We start from the raw sequence: 14,758 nt of genomic DNA, 5'->3' as shown, positions 1-14,758 counted from the left end.
GACATTTATCTAATTTAATAAATGATCCCCCTGACTAGTCTAGTACCCACCTGGCACTATACATAGCTATTACCATACTATTGACTGTATCCCCCATGCTGTACTTTACATCTCCATGACCAATTTGTAACCACCAATTTATACTTCTTAACCCCTTCACCTTTTTCACCCCAACCCTCAACCACCTCCCATCTATCACCCCAACAAATCTAATACCCATCTGACACCATACATTGTTACTACAATATTATTGATTATATTCCCTATGCTATACCCTATATCTGAATGACTACTTTGTAACAACGAATTTGTACTTCTTAATCCCTTCTCCTTTTTTCACCCATACCCCAACCCTCCTCCCATCCGGCAATCATCAAAATGTTATCTGTATCAATGAGTTTGTTTCTGACTTTTGTTGTTGTTGTTGTTCTTTAGATTCCACATATAAGCGAAATCACATTGCATCTGTCTTTCTCTGTCTGACATACTCCACTCAGCACAATACCCTCCAAGTCCATCCATGCCACCACAGATGGCAAGAACCCATTCCCTCCATGACTGAGTAATAGTCCACTGTATATATGTACCACCTCCTCTTTATCCATTCTTTCATCAACAGACACCAGGCTGCCTCCACACCTTGGCCATTGTAAACAATGGATGCACACATCCCCTCAAAGTAGCATTTGAGTTTGTTTGGATAAATATCCTGAAGTGGGATTATGGTTCTTCTCTGTCTCTTGTTATAGTCTTTGTTTTAAAGTCTATTTTGTCTGGTATAAGTATGGCTACCCAAGCTTTTTTTTGTTTCCATTTTCATGATAAATCTTTTTCCATCTCTTTACTTTCCATCTGGTGTGTCTTTCAATCTGAAGTGATTCTCTTATAGGCAGCACAAAGCTTTTGTTTTCTTATCCATTCAGCCCTTGTATGTCTTTTGGAGCATTTAATCCATTTACATTGAAAGTAATTGTTGAGGGGCTGGCCGAGTAGCTCAGTTGGCTTAAGAGCCCAAGCTCTGAGCAACAGGGCCACTGGTTCGATTCCCACATGGTCCAGTGATGCTGTGCCCTAGCTGAGCTGTCACTGAGCTGCCAACAGGTGGCTAGATGGCTCAGCTGGTGTAATGAGATTACCTGTTCGATGGTGGGCTACATCCACCCGCAACTAAGACTGGACTTGGCACCTTGAGTTTAGAGGCCACAAACTGCCGATGGGCAGCCAGATGGCGACTGGTACCCTCCACAATGAAGATTGAAAAACAGCTTGGCTGGTCCCCTCCCCCAATTCCCCAATAAAATCTTAAAAAAAAAAGTGTTAATAGATATGTAGCTATTGCCATTTTATTATTCATAATTTTGATCTTTTTTCCCCCCGCCATCTTAAAGAAGTCCCTCTAATATTCATTGTAGTACTGGTTTGCTGGTAATGAACTCCTTTAGCTTTTTCTTGCCTGGGAAGCTCTTTATCTGTCCTTCTATTTTAAATGATAGCTTTGGTGGGTAGAGTGCCCTTGGTTGTAGGTCCTTGCTTTTCATCATATTGAATATTTTGTGCCAATCCCTCCTGGCCTGCAAAGTTTCTGTTGAAAAATTAGGTGGTAATCTTATGGGAGCTCCCTTAAAAGTTATAAGTTGCTTTTGTCTTAATGCTTTTAGGATTCTCTCTTTGTCTTTAACCTTTGCCATTTTAATTATAATGTGATTTGGTGTGGGACTCTTTGGGCTCATGCGGTTTGGGACTCTGCACTTCCTGAACTTGCATGTCTATTTCCTTCACCAGGTTAGGAAAATTCTCAGTCATTTTTCTCTTCAAATAGGTTCTTAATCCCTTACTTGCTTTCTCTCTTTTCCTTCTGGTACCCCTATGATATGAATCTTGTTATGCTTGATGTTTTCCCAGAGGTCTCTTAAACTCTTCTCATTTTTTTTGGATATTTTTTCCCTTTTGCTGTTCCAATTGGGTGGTTTATGTGACCTTATCTTCCAAATTGCTGATTTGATCCTCTGCTTCATCTAGTCTGCTGGTGATTCCTTCTAGTATATTATTCATTTCAGTTGTTGTATTCTTCACTTCTGACTGGTTCTTTTTTTTTTTTTTTTTTTTTTTTTTTAGCTGAGCCATCCCGCCACCTGTTGGCAGCTCTGCGGCTGCTCAGCTCGGGCTGACTCGAACCACTGTTGCTCAGAGCTCAAACTCTTGAGCGAGCTCTTAACCAACTGAGCCACTCAGCCGGCCCTTGACTGGTTCTTTTTTTATGGTTTCTATGTTCTTTTTTATGCTTGCTATCTCTTTGTTAAAGTTCTCACTAAGTTCCTTGAGCATCCTTATAACCATTGTTTTGAACTCTGTCTCTGGTAGGTTGCTTGCCTCCATTTAATTCTTTTTCAGGAGTTTTCTCCTGTTCTTTCATTTGGGACACATTTCTTTGTTTCCTCATTTTGGCTGCCTCCCTGTGTTTGTTTCTATGTATTAGGTGGATCTGCTATGTCTCCCAGTCTTGGCCGGGTGACCTTATGTAGTAGGTGTCCTGTGGGGTCCTGGCACAGTCTCTCTGGTCACCTGCTTTGGGTGCTTCAGGAGTGTCCCTTGTGTGGGTTGTGTGTGGTCTCCTGTTATAATTGAGTCTTGATTGCTATTGGCATGTCAGTTGGTAGGATTGACACTCAGGCTGATTTTCTGTGGGGTTTGGCCATGTCCACTGCTTATGTATGGGCTGCTGTGTGAAGGGCTTACCTCAGTGAGTGGAATACACCCCAGCAGGCTCTGGTGTCTGTTGAGACTGCCCTTTGTGTGTGTCACTTGTGGGGCTAATTAAGCAGTGCTCTTCTGTGTTCTGAAGACAACCCCTGGGTATATTGGTTTTGGGCCCTCTTGGGAAGGGCTTTAGTGCAGTCCTAGGTTACCCACTGCCTGTGACCAGCTGGGAAATACTTGGTAGGAGCTACAAAGCAATCTGTGGTTTTTCACTGCCTGTACTAAACTTGGAGGCATGTGGGAGAGGCCACGCTGTGAACCAAGGACAGCTGCCACCAGGACCGGGTCTGGGGCAGCTCCGCAAAAAGCCAGGACAGCTGGAGGTCTGCTGCTGGTTACTGGCTCCTGCAAGGTTCTGCTGCCAATAAAGCCTCATGCAGTATGGAGTTAGGTGAGGCCAGGTCTCAGTGAGTCTGCAGGGCAGGGCCGAGAACTCACCAGATCAATCAGATTCAGATTTGGCCATAAGCGTAGGGGGCAGGCTCAACACAGGAAAGATGGCGTCTGCCTGCTGGCTGCATGGGAGGAGGACCCCATGGGAGGGGGAAATGGCAACTGTCCTCCAGCCCTGGCCTTGAAGCCACACACCTCAGTCTGCTTCCTGCATGCTTCTGACGCCCTCCAAGTCACCGTCCCGCTGCTGGAGCCCAAGGTGAGTGCGAGTGCCTACGAGTATGTGAGTCTGTGCACGGGCCATTTAAGAGGACGTCTGGGTTTCCCACAGCCTTCCATCCCACCCAGAAGGTTGGAATCCCCACTGTTTGTCACAGCCAGATGTTATGGAGGCTCCTCTTCCTGGCACTAGTACTTCAGTCTGGGGAGCTGGGGCTGGGGTCCTTCGCTTCTCCAGGGGAGCCTCCATGGCTGAGGTATCCCTCCCTGTTTTCAACTGCCACATGGAGGTTTGGGACAAGCCCGGTGGCGTCTCTGTCCCTCACACGAGTCTTGACGTGACTGTTTCTTTACATCCTTAGTTATAAAACTTTTGGTCAGCCAGACTTTAGATGGTTTTCCAGGTTGATTGTTCTGTAATTTAGTTGTAATTTTAATGTGTTCATGGAAGGAAGCAGGCACAGTGTTTACTCTGACATCTTGAATTCTCTACCCCAGTGTACTCCTTTTTATCTTCCATTTTACTCAATGTAAGTTTAATGAGCACCTATTATGTTCACAACTCTGTGTGTGTAGGTGCGGAAGTGAAGAGTTCAAATAAACAATAAAGAGATCTGTTTCCAGTGAAAATTTTAGACTGTTGGGATTTGACAAGGCAAATAGATGTTTGAAAGACAGTACAGTGTAGAAAGGGCACTGACTTTGATACAACAGACCTGGATTCAAATTCTGCCTCCATCAATTACTGTCACCTACTTAAGCACTTAAATTCAGCTCCTTCATCTATAATTTTTGAGGATTGTTGAAAGAATTAGAGAATTCCCTAGGAAGGAGCCTGGCAAATAGTAGGTGCTTAATCAGTGATATTAATAGTTTTTAGAGAGAGAGAGAGAGACAAGGCACACACACAAACGTGACCAGTTGGGTGTATAAGAAATGCAAATAATTGGCACAAACAAAAGAAACTGGACAAGTGTGGAGGAGGGAAATCACATTGGTCTGGAATGGACAAAATAGGTCACTAATTTTTCTGAGTCAAGGCTTTTCTTTTGCAATGTGGATGACAGATTTAAACGTACAACTGTCAAGCAAGAATCACCAAAAAAAAAAAAAATGAAACAGGAATTCATTGTTCCTAAAGAAAAGTTCCTGTATTAGATGAAAAAATTCACAGCAGGCACTGTTGACTCATGTATACGTGTGTGTGTGTGTGTGTGTGTGTGTATAACAGGTATGCTATGTAAATAAGGGATAATCCCTAAAATTTGTTCATATAGTCAGGAACAAAGAGTTATGCTATAATTTCCAAAACTGTAGATATCCAGAGTTAGAAGAAGACCTTTTAAGCCAAACCATTCATCTTACAATTGAGTTAACAGACCCAAAGAGGTGAAATGACTTGTCTAAGGCCACACAACTAGGAAATTGTCAAGCCAGGACTTCAATCTTAATCTTTTGGATTTCTGGTCCAATGCTGTTACTAACTCCTTTCTAGTCAAGGCCTAAGGAGTTATTCCATAACACCACTGGATGGAGATTTTTGGAGGACTTAGTTCCAGGGAGTGAAGACTTCCCAATATTATGGGCAGAGGTCAGACTTGAACAAAAGCTCTATTAAGGGATTTCACAAAATAGTTAAAAATACATTCTATATCCCTCATTTATTGAACACGTGCTATATGCCAGGCATATGCCAAATACTTTACATATATAATTCATTTATTCATTCACTTGAATTTTTATTCATACCTACTGTATGCCAGGCATCTACACTGTGTGCTAGGATACAGTATTGAAAAGACATACATAGTTCTTGACCTCATGGGCTCTCTAGCCTTCCCCATAACAAAAATTCCATAAACTTTGTTTACTGAATCCATTCTACAGATGATGAAAGGGCTCAGAGAATAACAATGATAGCTGCCATATATTGACCATCTACCCCACACCAGGTATTTTTCCAAGCAGTGGCTGAGTTAATCTTCACAACAGTCCCATGAGACAGGAAATGAAGGCAAAGGAAGCTGTAGTGATTGGTTCACGGTCCTGTAGATAGTAAGCAGTAGAGTGAGCATTGGAACGAAGGCTGTCTGGTCCCAATGTCCATGATCTTAACCACTACACTGTACTGACCAGTGGGGTTCATGCTCTTACTCTCTTCTCTAAAAGATGATATATATTATGTCAAAACTCTACTAGTGAGAGCTAGGATCCCAGGAAGCATAAATTCCTTTGCCTACAGACAAATTCTGTGTTTTCAACAAACGTATGTAGACAATAATTATTTGCTTGAGTGCTTATCAAATGTGAGTACTGAACCTCTATACATGACATCCAGGTAAAACACCAGCATAATGCTAGCCCTTAGCAGATCCTCAATTATAGTAAGCAAATAGTAAGCAGTGGGACTAAGTAAGCAAGGCAAGAAAGAATCTAGAAATTATTGAGAAGTAAGAGCTGCTAGTAGCAACATTGCTGGATCTGTATTTGGACAAAAACACGTCTGTATTTTTGTAAGGCTGGGTTTACTTTATTTAAATATAAAAATAGCAAGCATCTACATAACCTTTCCATACCTATAAAAAAGGAGGTGATTTCTGCAGAATTATATGTCAGCTATACAATTTATTGTGTAATATAATTTATCCATCTTTTTAAGCCATCCTGTTGCAAGGCATGGGCTCACTCCTTGAGAATAAAAAACAGACTTGAACAATTTTAAGTTTCACATAAATTCTATTAAAGAAGAATAAAACGGTGAAATCGTGAAATTTCTCCCCCCACTCTTCCACCATATGGGTTTCTTTGAGGCTTAATAATATTATAAATAAAGCAGCTTCAAGATGAAATACAAAACAGTGAACAACAATTTAGAAACATTTTGAAGAAATAAGTATTATATCCCAGTGTTGCCAGGCTTTCAACATAAAAGTAAGATAGAAAACAAGAGTGGGAACTCTCATTTGCTCTATCAAGAAGGCATAAATATTGGCTCTTTATTAAGCCAACCTCTTGCAGCTGTACACCAGCTCTCAACTATTAAAAAGATTCTTAAATTCCCAGGGAAACAAAAATCAATTTCAGCCATATAAGTCCGTACATAAATCTATTGTGTCTTATTCCAAATATTTTCTCATCAAGGAGTTTGGAACAAAATTTTCTTGAAAGAGACTGTCTCCAGTTTACCCATTCCACTACTATAAATATTTGAATGACTTCCAGTAACTTTGCTTAGAAAATCTCAATGTCTGTATAACGTGCCAATGACAGCTCAGCAGTATATCAATACATTTCATTCTTTGGCAAGACAACCACTCATAGCAATAGATTGGAATTCTGCTTGCCATTTTTATGTATTATATTTCATTTTTGTCACAGCACAATGATGGTTACTCTTGCCCTCTTGGCAAGGTACTCATTTCTGGGCTTATATGAAATATCCATTTTATCTGTTAAAGCTTAGAATGAGCTAAGTGATTACTATTTTAATCCCAAACCAATAAGTGTAGTCAGGTCTTGAAAGAATTCCAATCACTGTAGCCCTCGTTCATATTTTAGATGGATAATGATGTTGTTAGGTTGTTTTCCTTAAGGCTCGTTTCATGTGTTCTGTTTGTTGGAATTACGATTACTGGTATGGTGTCTGTTGTTCACATAGTTCAAACAAATAAATGGATGTGATGTTAATTTTCCGAGTTTTGTAAGAATCAGCACTGGCAAAGTGAACTATACATATCTGCTGAAGTTTGGAGATAAGGAATAGAATATAGATAGAGATATAGAGATGCACTTCTCCAACTTTAGTTGCATTAGAATCTCCTGGAGAGCTGGTTCAAACAGATTCCTAGGTCCCACAACCAGAGATTCTGACTCAGTAGGTCTGGGTGGGGGCTCAGGACTTCGATTTCCAACAAGTTCCCAGGTGATGCTCATGTTGTCATTCCTCTTTTGAGGAGCAGCGGAATAAAATGGAGTGGTCAGCCGCGAAGGCTACAATCTTGCTCGCAACAGACTTGTTGACATGGGGTAACTTACGTAGCCTGTTTTTTAAAATATATTTTTATTTGGAAATGTTTATAGAAGTACAGTGAAACTAAATTTTAAGAGATACTGGATGTCATTACTTTGGACATCATTAGTTTATTACAAAAGAGGGACGTGGAAATTACTTACGTGATGAGATTTCACATCTTCAGTGGAAGGGGCAGCTTCACGTGTTACCATTTCAATGGTGATTTATTTCAGCCTACATCCTTTCCAAGAATGTCACCATCTCTAAATAAGAAATAACCCTTGTCATCTAGAACTACTTTGGTGCCTCCATATTCTGGAAGAACATTATCTCCACCTTTCATGCCAACTAGTTGAATCTCTCCACCCTTTGCTTTAGAGCCCGATCCAACAGCTACTACTGTTGCCTGCAATACTTTTCCTTGAGATTTTTCTGGAAGCTTAATGCCTCCTTTGGTTATGGTTTCCACAGCACTCCTTTCAACTAATACTGGACCAAAGTGGGGAAGGACCTTTCTAACTGCCTGTCCTGCTGTGACTGCGACAGCAGTAGCTGGTACTCTGCTCTTGCGCCGCTGTCACAAGGAGAGACCTGCAGTCCAGTCCTCTGGACACATGAACTTTGAAAAGTACTTGGATTATTTTTAAGCCTTAGTTTCCTCATCTGCTCAATGGGGGTTTTGTAAGGATTAGATAAGTTTGTACGGTACTCGACAGTGCTGGACAAGATACCTGCTAAATACGTACGTGCTCAATGATAGCCATAGTTATTGGGAATGCTGTAGCCTCCTCTTCTGGGATCCATCTGTAGTGCTTTGGCTTCGTATTCCAGTATACTTGGCAAATTATTTGCTAAGTATGTTAAGCAGTTACCTGATTGGTGGGTTAGCAATGATTCAGGACTTGAATTACTCAGGTGGCCCTACATCCCTTAAATATTTTGACCCTTGGGCCTTCAACCTAAACTCCAAAACTAAAACTTTGATTCTCTATCCTTTGGGTTATTTTTCATTTAAATAACTTTAGGTTCACAACTCCACAGTTATGTCTCCTTATGAAAGATATTTTTAAGGACAACATCAGTTTATTCTCAAAATCAAACTCAAGTCTTTGGAAGCTAATACCCTTTCTCTCCATATTTTACTATTAAGAGGCCTGGTGTTCTGCCAAGGCAACATATTGATAAATTTAAGCTTGAGATTTTCATTGTCATGTGAACGTTGAAATTGGCTCTCAATGACACCAAGCAGCCAATGCAGCAGGATACGTGTATTGGCTTTACAACGAACACGCCTGTGAAAAAATGACTTTAAAATCCCTGATTCTGTGGTTTGTTTTTAATTTGTTAAAAAGTCATGATCCATCAGTTACAAGAATCTCAGCCAGTTCAGGCTAAGTTAATTTTGAGAAATATATGATTTCACTTTCGTCAAATGTTAGTAAATTAATTTGTCTTGCATTCAATCATTTATTCAGTGGTTCGTTTAATACTAACTGCCATTTTTGTGGTAGGTGATGGTCTAGACTCTGGGGAAAACACTTACCCCAACTTCCCAGTGTTTACAGTCTAGTGAGAAATGTAAAAGCACAGTTATTAAAGCCTCATTTTCACAGGCTGATAAATCTCCAGCCTTTACCAGTTAACAAGCTGTAGAAAGTAAACTCATTATTTGTGTTCATACCCAATGACTCATGAATCTGCTAACCATTACCCACAGCTTGAGACATATCCACAGCACTGGATGATGTCTTCTAGAAGTAGGATTGTCCAGAGCTTCTATCCAAAGGAGCACTTTACATTTCCTATGATTTTTATTTGTCAAATGTAAGTTCATTTTACAAAGTGAAAGCAAAGCAATTCAGTTTTGTAGCTGCGAATTAGCTGTTAAATATACTCTCTAGCAAAACGACATGATTGAAGACAGAGTACCACTCTATACATCAAACTTGATCTTCTGGGCTTTCCAAAAGATATAGGGGTTTCTATTCATATAACCTGTTATGGACTGAACATTTGTGTCCCCAGCCTCAATGCCCCCATATCCTCACCAAATTTATATGTTTAAGGTCTAACACCCAGTGTGATGCTATTTGGAGATGGGGTCTCTGGGAGGTATTTAGGGTTAGAAGAAGTTATTCTGGTGGGGTCTTCATGATAAAAGGACACAGCAAGAGGGTGGCTGTCTGCAAGACAGAAAGTGGGCTCTCATAAGTAACTGAATTGGCCAACACCTTGATGTGGGACTTCCCAGCCTCCAGAACTATGAGAATAAACTTCTGTTATTTAAGCCACTCCAGTCTATGATATTTTGTTATGGCAGCCTGAGCAGACTAAGACATGGCCTTAGATGACAGGGATTTGTACAATATGTTGAAATGCTTCAAATTTATACCTTATTATTCTCAAGCAGGACTCCTCAGCCCCAGGCTGGCAGGTTGGCTCTTTTCCACTGGCTGCACACACTTTGCTCTTTCTTGCCCCTAGTATGCATTCCAATTTGTGCTATTTTCTTTACCCAAAATACTCTTCCCAAATCTTCCACTTCTGGCTCAGAGGCTCATATCTAGGAAACCTTTTGTGATTAGTCCAAGTCCTTTCCCAAACGATCTTATGTTGCAAAGTTTGTTTTACTATATGAGTACACTTATTTACATCTCACTCTATTGTGTCCTTAATTTGGTTCAAGGATGTAGGTAATAGCTCCTCCGCTAGAACCTTGAGCATCCCCAAGACAAGCCTCTGGTCTCGATTTTTCAAATCTTTTGTGTCCTCCATTGGCCCTTTTAGAGTGTTGTGCAAATAAAATGGGAATAAAACTTACTGAATGAAAATTGAACTAGGTGCTGAGAGCCAACAAATGTTCTGAGGCAAATGAATCAAGTAACGCAAGGAAGTACAATAAAACCCTGGCTCCAGAGCCTGCGAGTGGGGGTGAGAGAGAGTCGTTCTGGATAAGTGAGTTTAATAGATGGCTGAGGATTTATCCTTTTAAACACCAAGAGTTTTAATTATCTTGGGTGGAAACATTTCCAATATATTAATCATCCCTGTCTTCTAAAACAGTGCAGCATAAACGTAATCCAGCTTGATGACTCGGGGTTGTCATTAAAAGTAGCATTGTGCTATAACACTGAGAAGCCCTCAGGCCCTTCGGGGGTATGCAGAACTGTTTGTCCCCATCCTAAATGGCTGCAGATTGCCATATTTTTACTGATGTTTTGTTTTTTTAGCTTTCCTGGGTCCTCCCTTGCTGCTGGACTGTCAGTCTCACGGATGTGTCATTTCTACTCCCCACTCCTAATTTGCTACTTCTCATCTGAAGTGAGTTTGGAAATCAAATGCCCAAGCTCGCTGTTGTCCTGATTATAATTGTGAAAGGCATGTGCTAAATGAGAGCAAAGGGCCTTGTGAGGGCTTGCCAGGGTCTCCATGGCTAAAGCGTGCAAGAGACAAACACAAATAGGCTGTGCACTCCTAGATCTGCTGCTCTGAAGACTTTTTAAATGTATTTCCTTTTCTATTTTCGGGTCTGAAACTAAAAGTTTCTGGAAATATGTTTTTTGATATAAAGTAGGAATTCAGTCACGGATTCAATATGCCATCCTTGGGTGCTTCCAAAGTGGAAGACGTGTGAGGTGCTGCGGAACGGCCCTCTGAAATGGCTCCTCTGTGTCTGGCTTGCTCACTGTTTTCTGTATCATGCTAGCACGTGGCAGGTATTTAACCAACATGTGTTCAATCAATGAAGTGAACTTTGAAATCTGAGCAGAGAGAAGGTATTGCACTGACACACATATATACCCAAACAAATTTACATTGTAAGCTGTAGTAAGGATCATACCAGAAATACACATAAAACATGACCAGAAATACAAACAAAACATATACAAGGACCAAAAGAATATTGTCTACTGGAAAATCCAGAGAGACTTCATGGAAGAGGTAGTAGTTTTTACTGGAACTTGAAGGATGGTATTATATTTCAATCAGCATGTTGGGGAAGTTAGAAGAGAGAAGAACGCTGTGGACAAAGACCAGATGCTAGAACGGGCAGGGTGTACCTGGGAGATGATTAGTACATTTTGGCTGGAGTAGGTGTAGCAAAATAGGGGGAGATCACATTAGAACATTATACTGGGATCAGAGCATGGGTGGGCCTTGAATGTCAAGCTAAGAACTTGAACTTAGTTTATTAGGTGATGGGGAGGAACTGAGGGCTTTTGAGCTGGGAGGTGACATGCTTAAAGATGGATTTAAAAATCTTGGTAGATGTTAGAATTTAGGAGTTGAAGAGAAACTGGGCTGGATGGAGGCGATTCCAAGGGTGTAGATGGGAGGCACCCTGGGCCTGAGCTAGGATGTTGGCAGTGTGGGGAGCAGAGAGGGGATGGTTGTCAGAGAGGCTGCAGAGGTGGCATAAGAGGGTTTGGCAACTTTGTTGTCAGGAACGACAGAGAAGGCCACGTTTGGTGTAACTCCAATTGATGTCCTTTCCAGAACGCGATGAGTCTGGAAGAACAGGTTTAGAGAGATGGTGATGTGTTTGCCTTGGGACATGCTGAGCTGTGAGAGTGAATTGTTGACAGCTCTGCTATAAAAAGCATGAGTGGGAAACTGCTCCGAAAAACACCGAAGGGGTAATGACTACTCACAAAATGAGTGCTTATGTGAACTCAACCCACAAAAAGGAGTTAAAGGGTCCATATCTTAATTTTAGTCCCTCCTTGGCATGATTATATTAAATATTGTTCATTCTTCTTTTTAAATCACTTTCAAGTGCAACTTTAAAAGAAGACTTTTACGTGCTTTTCCTGAGAGATGACTCTTGATAAGACTGGGGGCATTAATGATATGCAAAGCCTGAGCATTATTGGAGTTGCTCATGGATTCGTAGTAGCTCCTTTCCAAAACAAGACAGCCAGCAAGCGAGAAAGCGATCAAACTGAGAAAACTTTTCCCAAACGGAAGATAGATCTCGATTTCTGCCCTCAGAAACAAAGGTGTCTTCAGATTAGCAGGCAGCGTCCCCATGGAATAGGTAGGGAAGCCAGGACGTTAACGTGGACTTCACGGAATGGATGAGCAAGAGTTCTGCATGTAAATGAGAGGAGAGAGTGCATTCTAGGCCAAGGAAACTGTGTCTAGAAACCTGGCAAGAGAGAATAATATCGCGAGAAGCCACTTGGCTGGAGCACGTGTGGAGAGAGTATGGGGGAGAGACCATGCAATTAGGGAACGAGATGGAGGTATAGCCTGAGAAACGGGTTGGGGGCCAGGTGGGATGGGCCTCATAGATGACACTAAAGAGTTGGCCCTTTACTAGCCGTGGGAGCCATCTCAGCGGCCCGCTGGGGAAGCAGAATAATCAGATATGTTGAAGCAAACTCCCTGGTAGATGTATGAAGGATTGCTTTAGAATCTGGGAGTAGAGGAAGAGATGAGGGTGCTCCTGAAGAGCTGCTGAAAACAAATGAGGACCTGAGCAAACGAGGTTATGAACGAAGGCAGTGCTGAGCCTGTAATAGGCACTGCCTATGTGCTGGTTGATAGGCTGCTCAGGTTGACCCAGCTTTGAGCCCATCAGAGTTGGATAAACCTCCTCTTGGATTCAAATCAGCTTGAGCAGTAGGTTGCCCGGCCAGAGGCCCTGAAGTAGAAAGGGCTTTAGAAGATTAATACTATCATCAGAAGTCAAGATACATTTTTGGCTCAGGGTACAATGTTAATAGAGTAGACACAGGAAAGCAAAATACCTCTGGTGGACCTGCTTCCTTACAGCATGCAGATCACCTTGAAGCATAATCATTCTGGATAGGAACATGTCAGGTCCGGGGGTCGGGGTGCAATGTAGCTTCTAAAAAGTCCAAGGGAAAAACTGCAATAGGTCTCCACTGAAGGGACTATATTTCTTTTCTTTCTTTTTTTAAGGCCGTGACTATATACTATATACTATAGGATTGCTCAGTCCAACACGGCAGACACTAGCCACTTATGGTTATTGAGCATTTGAAATGTGACTAATTCAGATTCAGATCTGCAGAGCGTATAAAATGCACACCAGATTTCAAAGCCTTAGTATGAGAAAAAGAACATAAACTATTTCATTAATACTTTCTGTATTGGTTTAGGTTAAAATGATACTAGCTTAGATTTATTTGATTAAATAAAATATATTATTAAAATAAGTTTACTTTTAAAATTATAGCTACTGGAAAATTTAATTTATGTATCTTTACTCTCTGTCTGTTGGACAGAGCTGCTATGAAAAGTACAGTGTTTTTTTCTATTGCAAAAACAGAATAGTTCTAGCGCCTCTGATTTTTCCTACCGCTTTCCTTGTAGGGAAGTTGGTCGGCATGTGCACTAGGAAGAAATTCAGAATGTAATAAACAGGTGTATGCATTCTTTTCTATTGTCCAGAATTGTCCATCTGCCTTTCAATGTTTCCATGGAGATTAGACTAGCGCAACTGCGGGCTTGTTTTCATGGTTATGGTGTTCTGTACAATTTGCATACTATAGAAATTATTTAAATAAAACATTTGAAAGGGTTCATTATTTGGGGCCATTAAAAGACAAGAAAGACAGGAAGCCCAAAGGCCTCATGCTAATAACTTTCACATCAAGGCAAATTGTAGCCTGACATGTTTACATAGACTCAGCCTTTGTAAAGAAGAGATTATTGTAAAACACTCTCCTGCAAAAAGCTTGGAGCTGATATATCTATTAGAACATTAATAAACAACTGCAAATTCTCAAACACCAGAGTACTCATTGAAGGACCATGTTGCGTTCACATTGGTGAACAGCAACTGTTCAGACAGGGCATTCCTGGAGTCACCTGCAGGGCTTCCTTTTTTTTCTTTTTTTTCTTGTGGGCAGGTGTGCAATATATAATGTGCAATCCTAATACTGACCTTTAGCTTAATTTGCCCTAATTTTGCAGAACCTCCCTGCTTCACACCAACAACCTTCTATGATTCTACCTATTTGGTGTTAGTATTATTGAACAGAATGTGAAATAGCCTCAAGGATTCTCCACCAAATGGAACTGATTACACAATGAAAATAAACTTGAGGAAGGATCTGAGGCATCATGTAAAGTATTTTACTATGTTTTTGCAAAGATTCTTTGCATTTGGAAGCAAGTAAGTTTGTTTTTAAATAAAAGAAGTCTTTTTTTTAAAAGCATAATCTTGTTCACTGTCTTTGAAGTGTGAACAAAAAAATATTTTTTTTTCAAAAGTTAAATGATAATTTAGATATCCAAAAGGGGAGAATTACAAGTTGAGGTGTGCCTGCCATACAGAGGAGGGTCTGCTGTGCTTCAGAGTTTAACTATGACTATAGACACTCCGATAGTAACTCCACAGACAGT

General features: G+C 40.8%; 1 pseudogene; it reads right to left on the bottom strand.

Moving 5' to 3' along the window:
• Window positions 1–7,610: 7,610 nt before the first annotated feature.
• LOC109387757 (10 kDa heat shock protein, mitochondrial pseudogene) lies at window positions 7,611–8,145 on the bottom strand (annotated as a pseudogene).
• Window positions 8,146–14,758: the final 6,613 nt, after the last annotated feature.

The sequence above is a fragment of the Hipposideros armiger genome, unplaced genomic scaffold, assembly GCF_001890085.2.
Source record: "Hipposideros armiger isolate ML-2016 unplaced genomic scaffold, ASM189008v1 scaffold_168, whole genome shotgun sequence".
NCBI classification, from domain to species: domain Eukaryota; kingdom Metazoa; phylum Chordata; class Mammalia; order Chiroptera; family Hipposideridae; genus Hipposideros; species Hipposideros armiger.
This window is presented reverse-complemented; position numbering and strand designations above follow the sequence as displayed.